This window comes from Spermophilus citellus (assembly GCF_964194105.1).
Source record: "Spermophilus citellus genome assembly, chromosome: 5".
Lineage (NCBI taxonomy): Eukaryota > Metazoa > Chordata > Mammalia > Rodentia > Sciuridae > Spermophilus > Spermophilus citellus.
The window spans coordinates 151,883,118-151,899,217 of record NC_138186.1 but is presented as its reverse complement, the minus strand read 5'-3'; positions in this window follow the sequence as shown (position 1 = coordinate 151,899,217).

The window sequence follows — 16,100 nt, the reverse complement described above, 5'->3', positions numbered from 1 at the left end:
AAATTGCTAATTGTGTGTGGTGAGGAGAGGAGTGATGGGCCACGTTATTTTTATGGGTGAGATTGGCATAAATTGTGGTGAGAGTTTGACAACTGTAGGGTCTTATGTTTTTCCAAGTTGAGTTAATAAAAGCAGGCTCGTGGGATTGTTTCTTACCTGCTTTTTAAGTGGATTTTTACCTGGCTAACCCTGTGTCTCCATGACTCGCAAGGAGGCTCTAGGTTGCTGTTTGACAAAGGCTGTCCTCTTGACCAAACTTGAGTCAAGCTCCATGCCCTCAACCTTCAGCCATGGCCAGCTGCCCCTCACTGGGCCTGCATAGTCTAGTCCATCATTAGCAGGAATCCTGCTAACTCAGAGAGAATCTCTAACCCTCAATATCATATTCTATTTCTCATCCCCTGCCTGATGGGAAAGTCCTTGGCTTGCCTTCAGCAAGAATCCTAAATTGGTTTGGCAAGAACTCTCCTACCCTTAATGTCACCCCTTTCCACCCACTGATCCCCTCATCCCCTTGTTGGTTTTCTACCCACTGATCCCCTCATCCCCTTGTTGGTTATCAGTCTCCATTTCTGTATTTAGGGTTGAGCCCAGTCTTTCTCCTCTATTGTGCTGTTCTTGACACCAACCACTATAATCTTGAATAAAATCTTCCTTTCCATTTTCACAAGTGTCAGAATATGTTTTCCTTCCATTCGTTGAACATGAACCTGAGAATCTAGAACAAGAATCCACAAAGTGTGGCTGATGGGCCAAATTCAGCCTCATATCTGTTTTCATACCACTCATGAGTTAAAACATATTTTTACTTTTCTAAATGGTGGTGGGGGAGTGTTAAAATAATACTTATTGACCCAAGAATCTTACATGAAAATAAAATTTCAGTGTTCATATCATTGGATCTCAGCCAGCCCTTTTTTTCCATATTGACTATAGTTGCTTTAGAGCCACAATGACAGAGGGGAATGTGATGACAACCATGATGCTCAAAAAGCCTATTTAGTGTCTGTTCTTTAAGAATATTCACTGCCCACTGGCCTAAAGTAGGTATAGGGATGAACATGGCTCTCTGAGGTCCTCATTCAAATTCTGTGGCTTTGGAAGAGAATAATGTTCAGCTTTGCTTTGGCATTGTGATTTTTTAAAAAAAAAATTTTGGTTTATAAATTTAGATGAAAGATTTAAGACACTAAAATATTGTGGCTTGGGGTATTTTTATTTATGTACATTTTAAGAGAGGCAAGGGAAAAAGGTAATTTGCCATTTTATTTGGGTTTATGATATATGATGCATTTATTTATGATCATATTTAAAATGTTGTCAAATATTTATCCTCTGTAAGAACAGTTACTATAATGTCAGAAATCTATTGGACGCCTTAAAAAACCCGGAACATAAACAGAAACCATCTCCATACCATCCTCATTACTACTTTCCCCAATTTTCTCTGCAATGGGTTTGCTCATGCTCTGATGCTAGAACACACACAATTGATTTGCGGGAAAGACAATAAGAAGAAAAGAACAGAAAACTTACTAGGTCTTTAATTTCTCCCCTAGCACTGAATTCAGGACAAAGCCTTCAGATGTATGATAGCCAAATGCAATGTCTAGATGCTAGGGGTAGGGAGCTTTGGGATTTGGAAAGGTCAGTGAGAGGATAAGAGGTCACGTATGCAGTGAGAGTGGTAGGAAGAAGCACGATGTGAAGACAGGGAAGGGACATAGGGCCCTGTTGTCATAATACAGACACACACTTCAGAGGACAGTCCATCTTCATTCTCTTCTGATGTTTGCTTCCCGGGGTACACCAGGTTTGGGTGGAGTATTGACAGGGACGGAGCTTCCGGACACTCTGGTCACTGAGCCTAGGAGATAGGAACTAGACATCACAAGGTAGGATTTGAGGTGTGGGGAGTGAGTGTGTCAGTGATAGAAGGTAATGTTTACCTAGCACTAGTACCTAATGTGTGCCAAGCCCTGTTCATATATACCTCCCTAATTCATTAAGTCCCAGGTTTTTAATTCTGGGAATATTTCAACAAAGTCAACCAAGGTACATTAAAATAGGTTGGAAATCCTAATTTAGAGCTTGTATGTATCATATTAATATTATAATTTTATGCATTTTCTCAGATAATTATATATTATGTACTATATTTAAGTTTTTATAGGTGTTTTATTTGGCTGTTTTCCAGATATGACCAAAAGACCTGGCAAGAGCAATTAGAGGAGGAAAAGTTTATTGAAGTCGTCTTTGCCCCTAGATGGCCGACTCCATTCCTCCAGGCCTGAGGTGATGCAAAACATCATGGTGAAAGGGTGTGTTGGAACAAAGCAGCTCAGGACATTACCAGGAAGTAGAGGAGCTCCCCTCATCACAGACAAATATAAACCCCAAGGGCACACCCTCATCTACTCAGTTGCTCCATTCACACCCTACCTGCCTACAATTACCACCCAGTTAATCCCTATCAGGCGATTAATTCACTGATTAGGTTAAGGCTCTCATAACCCAATCATTTCACTTCTAAACCCTCTTGTATTGTCTCACACATGAGCTTTTGAGGTTTCCCTCATATCTAGACCATAACAACAGGTGTTCCACATCTGGGAAAATGAAAATGAGTTAGTCCTTTTAACATCCCTATGAGTAAGAACTGTTATCTTCATTTTATATCCAGGAAACTGAGGCACAGGGAGACTGAGTAACTTGTCCAAGGTCACAGAGTGCTAAGTGAGTCAATCAGAATGAATTATGTTATACCAATATAACAACCCTCAAGTCTTAGTGACTTGGAAGAAAAGATTATTTCTCTCAAGTTTCACTTCTTGTTCCTTTCTGGACAGGTCAAGGGGCCTAGACTAAAGGAAATGCTATGTGGAAACTCTGCTCACTGGCTAGAAAAGAGAATATGGGTGAATGATGCTCTGTGTCTTAGGAACAGGGCTTCATAAACTCTGATGTGCATAGGAATCTCCTGGGAGCTTATTGAACACATGTTCTATTCAGGAGATCTGAGAGAGTCATGCTCAACTTTATGGTAGCCAGGTTGTGCAATCTACCATCTCCATCAGGAGGAAGAGAGTTGGAGTATTTGTGAATATCTCCAATGCAGGGGAAAAACCTGTGACATGAGGATGTGAATTCTACCAGGCTGGCCCAAGTTCACACTAGTCATCATCCTATGCAGTCATGGGAACTGGTCCATTCTTTATCAGGAAAAGGCAGCACAATGGCACCAGGCCCTAGGTAGGCAGCCTGTTGGGCCAGTTACAACTGACTTCTGTGACCCTGGCACTGGTTGATCCAAGCAACATAGTATCCAAGCCAGGTGTTTTTAACAGCTCTATGAAATGTTTCAATTCATTTTTATTTTAATAAAGCACCAATATCTATAAATTATTATTATTTCTAAATTGAAACCATACCTTAGGGTCAATTCAACTCTTCCCCTATACTCTTTCTTCTCTAAACATCTACCTTGCTTTCCTATTCTGGAGAAGGCCTGGGGTTAAAAGCAGTCTCCATGGAATTGTGCATGATCCTGGTTGTGCCCAGGGGTGTATGCCTGCGATGTATACCATGCCCTATGTATGTTTGCTGCAAAGTGCTTGTCGGGGACAGCCCCAGGCTTGCAGTCAGCATAATAAACTTGATTTCCGGATGGTTTGGCAGAGAAATATGCAGGTATGAGCCTGCAACCTATAACCATAAACTGGGAAATTCTGATATCACCATAAATCATTGAGTAGCATAGATGTGGGTGGTGGATCCCAGGCCAATTTTGTTGAAGTCTTTAAATAGAGTAAAGTGGACATGGTTTCTTTGAGAGGGGTACCAAATGAATATCACACCTCTTTTGACCTTCTAATGCCCAGTGAGCCCCTGTTCTCGGTCCTACAATTGCCCATTTTGCTGTTGGTTCTCAGGTCGGAGTGCAGAGAAACCATTAGATACATGGGATTAAGAAAATCTTCTGTTTACCTTATGAAAAATCTGTCTTCTGATGATACTTAGAATGAAAGGAGATTGTTCTTCATTTGGAGGGGAAAAAAACCTCCCCAAAGAGATAAATAGCTCTATATTTCAGTTTTACATAATAATTAGTGTGAGATAAGATTTCAGAATTAACCCACAGCACTAGTTGAGTCAGTCAGCACTTTTGCTAAAAGTGAAAGAGAAAATTTTAGCTAAATGTGAAGGAGAAAATTTAGCTAAATGTAAAGGACTTTGCTGCCTTTCTTTTGGAAAATCAAGTTTGCCATGTTGAAAAATGCTTCCACTTCTATCCATTTGTCCTATCATTAATCATAGGACGAGCTGGTTAGGTTTGGGTTGTTTCTCCAGAGACAATTTTGTCAAATAATGCTCATAGTTTAGTTAAAATATGCAGATAAATGCAAAGTTAATAGTTAAGGGAAAATAATAAAAAGCATTGCTATTTCCATCAATTACTTAGGTCAAAACCTACAATATGACTTTTGTAAATTAATGGAACAGACAGAATTGTACTGTGTGATCATGCTAATCCTAGAAAGTATTACCAATTGGCTGTTAGCATCCCTTAATCCATTAGTAATCCTGACTTTGCAGGAAAATGCTTTCCTCTTTAGATCCAGCCTGTGCTGGCATTGGTAAAAAGTCATTTCCCTTCCATGATGTTTCTGTATTGGAGGCCTAAATAAATTAAGGATGTCTGATTTTTATGTCAGCAATGTTACCATCATGATTCAAATGCTAAACACTTTCAGGAAAGATTCAATTTCCTCTTGACCTGAGAGGAACCCCATTTTCTTGGTGATGAGCACTCTGGCAGGATGCCAGGAAGCCCAGCACCTCCTTCCAGGGTGAATCTGCTCTTCTGGCTGGTAAGCCTGGTGTGCCCCCAGCGTGCTTCTATCCCAAGCACATTTATCACCGTCACGAACCTCACTTGTGTTGCTGCTCCCTTCAAAGTCCTGCAATCTCTACGAGCTCTTTCCCAACGACTCCAGCCCACAATGATCATTTTCTTCAAAACACCTACTTAGTGTCACATGGTTTAATACTCAGTTGGTCTCTAATTATAGTGATCAGATGGTAAGCCCCTCAAAAGCCAGGGTCTAGCTCAGTGCTAGGCCCATTCAGCGAATGCCCGCCGAGTGATGGATTTGCAATTCTGGATGTTTTTCCAGTCAGCAGGACAAATGGGTGAATTAGCACTGCCGTGGGGACTGTCATGGATTCCTGAGCAAGCCCACTGCCCACTGTCACTTCTGCAACATTGCCAGACGGCTGGGCTACTTAGATTCTAGATGTTATCCTCCAGTTCATTTCTGCTCATTGGAAACCCACATTTTGAACTTGGGCTTATAATCTCCCATTCTTGGGTTTGAAAGTTAAAGTGAACAATGTAGAAGGGTGGAGGGCTACCAATGTTTCTGCCTACTTTGCTAGAAGCTAACTTTCCCCTGGAGGTATAAAAAAAATAAAGAGAGGACACATGGCATATTTAACAGCAAGTCAAGTGCTGTGTAGAGATTTATATAACTCTTGCTAGATTAGTCCAGAAGCTGGGTTAATATTTTAATCATATTCTCTTGACAGGAAAAGGCAGCTGGTGAAATTGTTGGAGGTGACATGCCAATCTACATAGAAACCAAGTGTGGCTTGGAGACCACCATGGAAATAATAACTCCAGTCATTAAGTGGAGAATGAAAGGGAGAAAGAAACCAGATAAGTTTTCCAGGATCAAGAAGTTATTTTTATTATAAACTAACCTTAGGAGACCACAGAACTTTATTATTATTTTAACATTTAAATTCGAATACTGACGGCATTATCTCTTCACGGTGATTACTCTTGGCAACAGCAAGTTAGTGATGAGGGCAATAGAACATCCTTCATCTTTGTTTTCTAAATTGCCATTTGATCCACGTCTGTAAGCTCCCGTTGTGTAGGCAAAGCATAGCAAGAACATATGGCACAATTGGGGTCTCCATGCAGGCTTGCTCTGTCCTGTGAAGACTCCCCAAGGCCTAAATTCTAAAGGTTGGCACAAATTCACTGGCATCATTTCCTGGAAAGAAAAGGACTTAGTTCCCTGCAGACCTGGACAACACCAAATCTTTACAGTGGTCGCTAGCAATAAGGGTTGGATTATAACATATGTGGGGCTCTGGGAAATGCTGTCCTTTGCTTGGGAACTAGCATAGGTGGAAATGGATGCTTGTATTTTTAATTGGGAATTTGTTTGTGCTTCTGAATTTTATGGGATTAAGGCAGGGGCTGTGATATTTTCATGTGCTCTGTTGACCCTTGGGTGTTGTAGACAAGAGGGAAATGAATGTCTCAGGACAGGAATAGTCCCTGGCTGGAGGTGCTAAGGCTCTACTCCAACTACATTGGCAGTGCCCACGGTGCATCTGCTCGAGTAGGACCCCAGATTCCACCCACACCCCCAAATACCATCCCTTCTGCCTGTAAGCAAGCCAGTAAAGGGAAATAGTAAAGGGTAGAACTTTAGACTGAGATTTCTTTGTGGGAGCAGCAGATTGAATTGATAATGGGAGAAAGTTTTGTATTGTTAACTTTTATAAGGTGGCAGTAATTTCAGGAATTTTATAGTGTTGGCATATGACTTGGGCCTTATTTTCGTCTGGTGCTCATTGTTCACCCTGTTTGGTTGGGTAGCATTGGCTGAGCAGGATTGAAGATGAGGAAGAGAATTGTGATTGACTTTGGCATTGGCATTCACGAAAGCCCTGAGGGATGAAACAGGCATCTCTTTGACTTCTAAAGGTCAGGGAGGAAGAGAGGGAAGAAGCCACCCAGGAGGTGGCTTCATGGAGAAGAGAATGAGAACTTAGGCTTCTCCCCTATCTGAGGAGGACACCCATACTCAGGGTAGACTGGTTCTGTGGTTGATTTCACTAAATTAATAATAGAGAAATAGGGAAAAAAGAAAGAACATTGGTGTCCAGGGGAAGGATAATCTTCCCATGCCCTTGGTTGATTAGGAGAAGGTCATTTGATCTGTCTGTGTGTCACAGGCAGACCTACAGTATAAAGCTGCAAGTCACTTTGAAAACTTTTCTCCTAAGAGGCTGGGTGGGTGACTTAGAAGTAGCAAAGAAACATGGCTCTTGGCAGCCATCCAAAGTCCTGACCCTCTTCTTCTCCTTCATAGGTGTGGCCTTTCCCCACACTGGAGCATGGAATCTGAGACTTGGTTTTTGATTTATATCTGGGATGGCTATAGGTGATTCAGTGCTCATGACCTGTTTGGAAGCAAGGCATCTTAGGCTCAGCTAACGCAGATATCCATGTGGTCCCCAGAATCTAGCTCAAATAGAAATGGAGTGGAGAGAACGCAGACTCTCTGTTAGAAAAAGTAGGAATAGCTAATATTTATTGACTGTTTATTGTGTGTCAGGCACAGCTCTAAGGAGCTTTGCAGCTGTAATTTTATATGATCCCTGAACAGCCTTAGGAGGTTACTGTTCTTATCCCCACTTAAGGAATGAGGTAATAGAGGTTTATAAAGTTTAACTTGCACAAGATCACAGAGGGGCAGAACCAGAATTTAAACTTTAGGTCTCCCATTTCTTACCCATTATACTAGATGACTCCAAGATTTACAAATAGGAAAAGAACAGAGGCTGGTAATGAACATTGTTCCCTGCCCAGCCCCTTCACAGCAGTAGAACCCACAGCTTAGGTTTATTCATGAGGCTAGCCTTTGGCTTCTCTCAGTGGACTGTGAATTTGAATCTCTTTACTTGTGTATGTGCGTGCATGTGTGTTTGTGTGTGTGTGTGTTGGTTTTGCTTTTTAAAATTTTAGCAAAATAAATATTGTAGGAAAAGAAGAACTGTTTAACTTACAAGGATATTTAGAAGCTTAAAAAATGCAATTGGATCATCATTTTGGACCTTTACAAAAACTAAAATTGCCTGGTTCTATAAAACTTGTCAATGAAATGTGTTATTCAGGATTTACAGATGAATTTCCAATACTTTTGCCTCTTCTGAAATTGGTTCTCTTAAAGAACAACACATGTTAGCATTGTTGTTATTGTTATTAGGGACTGGGTGAAATGATTGCCATGTATTTTCCCACTTAAATTGATACATGTATGATAGGTATTACCATTGTTATGGTGTGTGTGTGTGTGTGTGTGTGTGTATATATATATATATATATATATATATATATATGGTGTCCCCTAAAAGCTCATGTGTGATATAGGGCAAGAACTTTCAGAGGTGAAATGATTAGATAAGAGGGGTGTAACCTAATCAGTGGATTACTCCTCTGGTGTGGATTAATAAAGTGATAATCAAAGGCAGGTAGGGTGTGCTTGAAGGAGGTAAGTCACAGGGAGTGTTCCTTAAGGGTTTCTATTTTGTCCTGGGTGAGTGGTGCTCTTTCTCCTTCCTGGTTGCCATGTCCTGAGGTGCTTTCCTCCACTGTGCTCTTCTGTCGTGATACTCTGCCTCATCTCACATCCAGCGCTCAGACCACGGACTGAATCTCTGAAACTCTGAGCCAAAATAAGCTCTTTCTCCTCTAAAATGTTCTTGTCAGGTCTTTTGGTCCCAGTGATGCAAAACAACCATCACTTATCAATAATCTATTGTCATGGCCCTATAGCATAAGAAAAAGATTAATGAAACCTCAGTGACATACAAAAATAACTACTTACTGCTTCTTCATCTGGCACGACAGCTAAACGGATCTGCTGATCTTGGCTGGCCATGGACAGTTGGGCTCACTGGAGGCTGATGGAGCCTGGCTGTGGTTGGCCTGAAGGGAGCAAATCAGCTTCACGTGTCTCTCATTCTCCACCAGCAGGTCTGGTTATGTTCTGGGGACAATTGCAGAGCTCCGATCACAACTCTGAATAAGCCTAATTAAATACATTTTAATCTTTCTGCTTGCAACATATCTGTTTATAGCTTATTGGCCAAAGAAAGTCACATGGCAAAGATTAAAAATGTGGGGGAACACCTTAATGTACTCCCGCCCTTGGGAAACTACTGGAAAATAGCCCAGCAAAAGGAATGGATACAGGGAATGGTAATCTATGACACGTTCTCAGTTTACAGGTAGAGAAACTGAGGTCCACATAGTCAAGTGGCCTAGGGTCACATAAATATGAAGTGACCGAGCTGGAATTTGAACCTGCACTTGTCTTTCCTCCAATTTGGAGTTCTTAATGATGGGTAGAAAAGGCAAGATTTAGAAACAAGCTCTGCCTCCAACCCCTTTCCAGATCTGAACAATACTTTAACTTCCTTTTTGTTCATCTTCACCAGTGAAGACAAAATGCAGCTGTTGACATTAGGTAATGTGAATGCTGCCAGGAGTAATTAATATTAGCAAATTCTCTGAAATAATGCTAGGTATTATGATCAAATATCCAGACTTTTAAATTACTTCCTGGCTTAATCTACATTTTGTATTCTTTCAGATCTCTATCACTTGCTAGAGATTAGAAATTTAGTACGTATAAAAATCTTGTAATACTTTTCACACCCCCACCCTCCAATTATCCTGAAGTGCCCCAATCTGCCTCTTTCGGCAATAACTATGATTTAAAATAATCGCTCTCTAAGAAAACCATAGTAACATCTTTAAGGCTGTCTAGAAAGCTGTACACTTTAACAATGGACAATTGTGTGCTCTAAACTGCTAGAAAAATCTTGTCTTGCCAGATGTGGTGGCACATACCTGTAAATTCTGGCAACTCAGGAAGCTGAGGCAGGAGGATCGCAAGTGCAAGGCCAGACTGGGCAATTTAATGTCTCAAAATAAAAGCAAAACAGGGTGTAATCCAGTGGGAGAGTACCCCTGGGTTAAATCCCCAGTACCACAAAAATAAATAAGAAAGAAAGAAAGAAAGAAAAGAAAAGAAAATGCAGTCTTTATGTCAAATGCCCTTTCAACACATGTCTAGTTTTACTTCATGACTGCTTGCTATTGTTATGGTTTGGATATGAAGTATCCACCCCCACCAAAACTCATGCACTGAAGTCTTCCTCCCCATTGCAGTGATGTTCAGAGGCGGGGCTTTTGGGAAGTGATTGGATCATGAGGGCTCTGACCTCATCAGTGGGTGGTAGAGTGGACTGAGAATTGGTAAGAACCATAGGCATGTGGGGCATAGTTAGAGGAAGTAGGTCACTGGAGGCATGTCCTTGGGGATTATATCTTGCTCCTCCCCCTCCCCACTCTCCTTCCTGGCTGCCATGCATTGAGCAGCTTTCCTCTGCCACTCCCTTCTTCCATGATGTTTCTGTCTTGAGCCAGTCACGGAGTGAAATCTCTGAAACCATGAACCAAAATAAACTTTTCCTCCTTTAAATTGCTTATGTCCAGTAATTTGGTCTTAGTGACCTAGAGCTGACTGACAGACTAGTCTGTGTGTGTGTGTGTGTGTGTGTGTGTTTGTGTGTGGTGCTGGGGATTAAACCCAGGGGTGCTCTACCACTGAACTACATCCTTAGCTCTTTTCATTTTGAGACAGGGTTTTGCTAAATTGATGAGGCTGGCCTTGAACTTGTGATCCTCCTGTCTCAGCCTCCTGAGTCACTGGGATTATAGGCATGCACTACTGTGCTGGCCCCTATTGTTATTCTTTTTGATAAATCAGACCCTAAAAGCAAAAGAGCATAAAGAGGGAGCACCTTCAGACACATTGCTTGCCAAAAATGCATTCCTTAAGAAGAAATTTCATGGTGTGCCCTTTGGCCCATGTCCCTCTGGTCCTGTCCTGGACCATTAACAGCAGAACAAAGACAACCCCTTGGTTCTCAGGAATGGACATATTTGTAGAGCTCAAGGACCACTGAGTGTCCCTCAGTCTTTGAGAATGTCCTGTGGATGAGAAGAGTGTTGGGCATCACTTTTGAAATATGGAGTTAGGGAGAGAGACTTTGAAGGAGAAAGGGGGAAATTGGAGAGAAAAGATAAAGATGAAAGGACATTGCCTCTGGGATGAGGAGAGAGAACAAAGCTGATGGATTCCAGCCAATATGCAAATGATGCAGGCCGACTAAAAAACTCAATTCTGCTTCCTTGTGAACATCAACACTTGGGAAACCTGAGTATGTGCTGAATCTCCTCCAGCAAGCTCCCCCACTCCGCATGGTTCAGACCTGCACTCTCCTGGACTGTGCACTTGGGGGGCGCAGGGGCTGAGCATGTCTTGACTGGTGTTATCATCACAAGGTAACCTAATGTGTTGTGCTTGGCGTGTGCTAAATAAACGTTGATCAGCCGAATGGACCAGTAGCTAACTAGTACTTCTGGAGCATTCGTCTCACGAAAGCTCAGGATTGCTTTTATCTTGTATGATCAGAAAACTTAAGGCCGGAATGAAATAAAATATAACTCCAGTATTTAATTAAGTCCCAAAGGAGAAGTTTCTCATGATAGAGGAGAGGAAGGGAAGAAATATCACCATAAAGTGAAGCGCCTGTCTTCTCGAGGTAGCTCTGGTTTTGATCCTATCACATGACCCAACCGCAGCTCCCCAAGTATACAACAGGAATAACACGTGAGGTGCTATATACGAGAAGGCTTCCGAAATAAAAGTTCCAAATTAAAGCCAGGTACCATCATTATGTAAGACACAAGTTAAACTGGAGAGTAACTCCAGATAACTCAGGAAAGTTGTACTAGAGCCAGAACAAGTAGCATACATATAAATATTTTTACAAGAGCACAAATCCAGTTTTATTTATTTTTTAATTCAAATCCTTGAGCAGTACAGCCTCACATGGATTGTGTGCCCAATGGCCTTAACAGAAAGGCTGCTTCTGAATTTGGCATGAACCACACCACTGTTTCCATGGGTACGAGTTACCTTTCCGCAGATTACTCTGGTTTTCTCCGATTTGCCACCAGGACTCACGCTGTTGTTTTCTGTTTTCTACACATAAGAACATATCTTGCCCAAGTGGAATTCAGTTTCATCTCTGACATAAACCCTTAGATTTTTAGAAGAGCTGTGTACGCCCTTTAGTCCTGAAGATCTTGCTTATAGCCAACAAAAATGGCCTTGCACCCCAGCCTTCCAGATAGATTTTTCTTTTCTTTTTTCTTTCTTTCTTTCTTTCTTTCTTTCTTTCTTTCTTTCTTTCTCTCTCTCTCTCTCTCTCTCTCTCTCTCTCTCTCTCTGTACTGGGGATTGAACCCAGAGGATCTTAACTACCCTTTTTATTTTTTTATTTGAGACAGGGTTTTGCTAGGTTGCTGAGGGCCTTGCTAAATTGCTAAAGCTGGCCTCAAACTTTTGATCCTCCTGCCTCAGCCTCTTGAGTCCCTGTGATTATAGGCATGCACCATCACATTTGGCAGTTAGATTTTTCTTTTAGAAGTCCTATTTCCTCAGCTGTCAGGGTCCCAGCACCATCAGTTCCACATTTCCATTCCATTCTCCCTTTTCCCAGAATTCCTATAAATCACTGGCTGGAAGAGTCTCTGGGATGAACTGGTGCCTGACTGGAGTATATGGATAAACCAAGTAGTGTATTTTTTAATCTTTTGTTTGTTTTCAATGCCTGATACCAGGCATTGAACTCAAGGGCACTTGACCACTGAGCCACATTGCCAGCCCTATTTTATATTTTATTTAGAGACAGGGTCGTGCTGAGTTGCTTAGCACCTCATTTTTGCTGAAGTTGACTTTTTTTTTTTTTTTTTTTACCCAGTAAGGCTGACTTTTTAATCTTATATACAACTCCAGTGCCTCACATACTAAGTACATGGTCAATAGTGACACCTTTATGGCATCAATGAATGATCCTCACTATAACATAGAATACAAAAGTAATCCCAGATAATTATTCTAGTCCTTTTGTTTTACAATAGAAGATTTTCATGTATTTTGTTACCATGCAGTTTTAGAAACTACATAAATTAATAAACAGTTGAATTGTTCAAAACTACTTGTTGCTGAAACTCTAATGGAGGCAGTACCATATGTAGAGTCAGTGAAAATTTATAGCCTGACTAGGATGGATTTCATTTATGTAAGGGATTTAGTTATAAGACTAAAGAAACTTCCAACCTCACAAGATCTCATTAGCCCGTTAATAACAGGCCATAGAAGAGTCTTTGGTTAAGTGCTTTTGGATGTAAGGGCTGGTCAATTTCAGAGGAAAGAATGTGTGGTTTTCAGAAATGAAGGGAATGTAGAAAAGCCAAGCCCAGAGAAGACAAGCTCCTGTACCTGCAGGATGTAGGGGCAGGACACGGAGTGAGGTCCACCAGGCTCTGCAGCCATCGTGACTATCTTTATCCTTTTCCTCCTTGGGTCACTCCATTCTTGATTCACAGAGCTGGGAGGGAAAGCCCAGTTGGCACAGCTGGGAACACTGACTCACTCCCTTGTCAAGGAAGGGTAGCAAGAAAGAGCTGCATGAACTGGGGACCACATGTTCCCCAGAGTCCAGCAGGATCCAACTGTGAGATGCAGGGAATCCCGCCAGCAGTTAGCATGCTGAGAGTTCCAAGAAGGGAACCCTGGTGCACCCTCAGGGGATCAGGATAGACATTTAAGAGTGAGTATGAATGAGATCAATGAAGAAGAACAGACTTCAGACAGCCTTACATGAGGAGCAAGGCTTCGAGTTAGGGTTGAACCAGACATGTCCACCAGAGGAGACAGAGAAGAAGGGTATTTAAAGATCCTAGTAGGAAATGAAGGTAGACACCAGGTTCAAAGCATACACCAATAACCCGGGCAGGGAAACAGTAAATATACCGGACAAAATATACATCCTGAGAAGGCAAGAGGGACACCTGTGTATTTTTTAAAGAAAATCAGAAAAGTAAAGGACACATTCTGGACATGAGATTGAGAATCCAACTGAAGAATGAGTCTCAAAGATGAACGAGGTCCCTGCTTGCACAGAGACTAAAGGATAGGATTGGGAATGTTGGGACATCAGCACGACCATTTTATTTTGGATATACCAGACCTTCGCAATTGGGGTAGAGATCTTGGCTGGTGAAGGGAGCAATGTTGGATGAAGACTCAAAGATGAAGGTGCTTTGGAGTGTCCACTGTGGTCAGACCACAAAGCAATCAACAAGGGGTCAGTACAGGATTACCAGTGTCTCTGCTTAGGTTAAAATTAGTATGAATACGAGATGATTTTCCAAATGACTAGATGGAAACTCTTCTCCGTTAATATCCAAAAGCTAGGGTTTCCAAAACTTTGAAGGAGATTTTGAAGATAAGGGAATTTATTCAGGAATTTAGCCTTTGTTCCTAGACTTAAAGGATTATTGGAAATATTTGGAAGGCAGCAGAGTGGTGTATTTTGTTTGCGATGCTTTGCACCCCTTATTTATAAATGGAATAGTTGCTATACAAGTCCCTTGATCTTATATCCTTTTCATAAAATAAACATATTACCCGAAGCACCAGACATTTCAGTGTTTGACTTAGCACTGAAACAGGATCCTGTGTAGCTGTACTCACCCTTCTTCTGTCCTTGCCCATTATTTATCCTGGAGTTATCTCAAAAATGGATTAAAAGAGAAAGCGTGAGTCTACAAGCAATCTTTAACCTCAAATATTTGATCTATGTCATAACATTTAAGTAGTTCAGAATCTGCTTAGAATAGACAAACCAGAGGGTTTGGCTTCTCCTTGCCCCTTTGACAGAGTCAACATTGTTAAGACTTATTAAGCCAGAATCTCCCCATGCCTGAGTCACCCAGCGGTGGCCCTTTCTCAGTTTGCTTAAGGCAATGCTTTATGACAGATCTGTCACTGCAAAATTAAAAGTAAACCAAATTTTACTTGCTTCAAAAGAGGCCTATGAATCATGTCTTTAAAAAAATAATCACCCACTATTTATCTGTTTCAAAAGTTTAGAATTTCACACATCGGATTTACTTATAATGAAGAACCTCAAAACCTTAAAAGCATAACCTATGGGGTATCTCCCTGGTCCTCAAGAGGCCCCTCAGTATACCTGTGTAATTTGTTCCAAGGAGTAAGCTAGTCATTGATGTAACTCATTGTAACCAAGCACAATAACAACTACTACAAAAACTGTTGGCTGAATTTGTCATAAGTTCTGGACAAATATTAGCTATTGAGTATAGCTAATCATAAAATGGACACAAATATAGGCAATTGTGTTAAACCATATAAAGTTGATGTGGTTATGAGGATCCATTTGGAGAAAGAAACAGAGAGATTAGGTAACCAGCCTGGCATTGCAGTTTGTAAGCACCAAGGCCAGAGTTGAGCCCACATCTGGATGGCTCCAAAGCTGTGCCTTCTCTGTGGATTACTGTTTTCTTGCTTAATAAATGGTCCCATATGTGACCAGATTCCCAACCAGAAGAACTTGCACAGTTACTTGCTGTTTGTCTTGATATTTTTTAAATTAAAACTTTCAAGCTTTTCATTTTAAATTAGTTTTAAGCCCACAAAAATGTTGTACAAACAGTACAGATAATTCCAGTATACACAGATTCCCCCAACGTTAACATTCTACATCACTACAGTACAATGATCAAAATCAGGAACTTCATATTGACACAACAGTCAACAGACCTTTCTTGAATTTCACCAGTTCCCCACTCACGTCCAGGATGTAAACCAGGATGACATGCTGCGTTTAGTTGTCAAGTCTTCGTCAGGGCCATCCCTATACTTGTGTGACCCGAAGAGCAAAGTCCCCCTTAACTCTGCACCTTATCAGCTTTGCCTGTTTCATCTCAGTCCCTTGAGACTAGAACAATTCTCTTCCTATCTTGGTCTTTCATGATACATTAAAAAAAAAAACCCACTGGCCAGTTATTTTTGCAGAATGTTCCTGAATTTGCTGTTGTCTGATTTATTCTGCATAATTTGGGTTGTGCATTTTGTGTACTACAGATGTGATGTTCTGACCTCCTCAGTGCACCATACCAAGAGGCACCTGTGTGATTTTTCTAATCACAGCTGACTTTAACTTTGATCCTCTGCTTATAGTGATCTCTGCCAGATTTCCCCACTATAAATAACTATTTTGCCTTTGTAATTAATGAGTTTTTGTAGAAGAGACTGTGTAAATATCCTGTTCCTCGTAATACTGTGTCCACT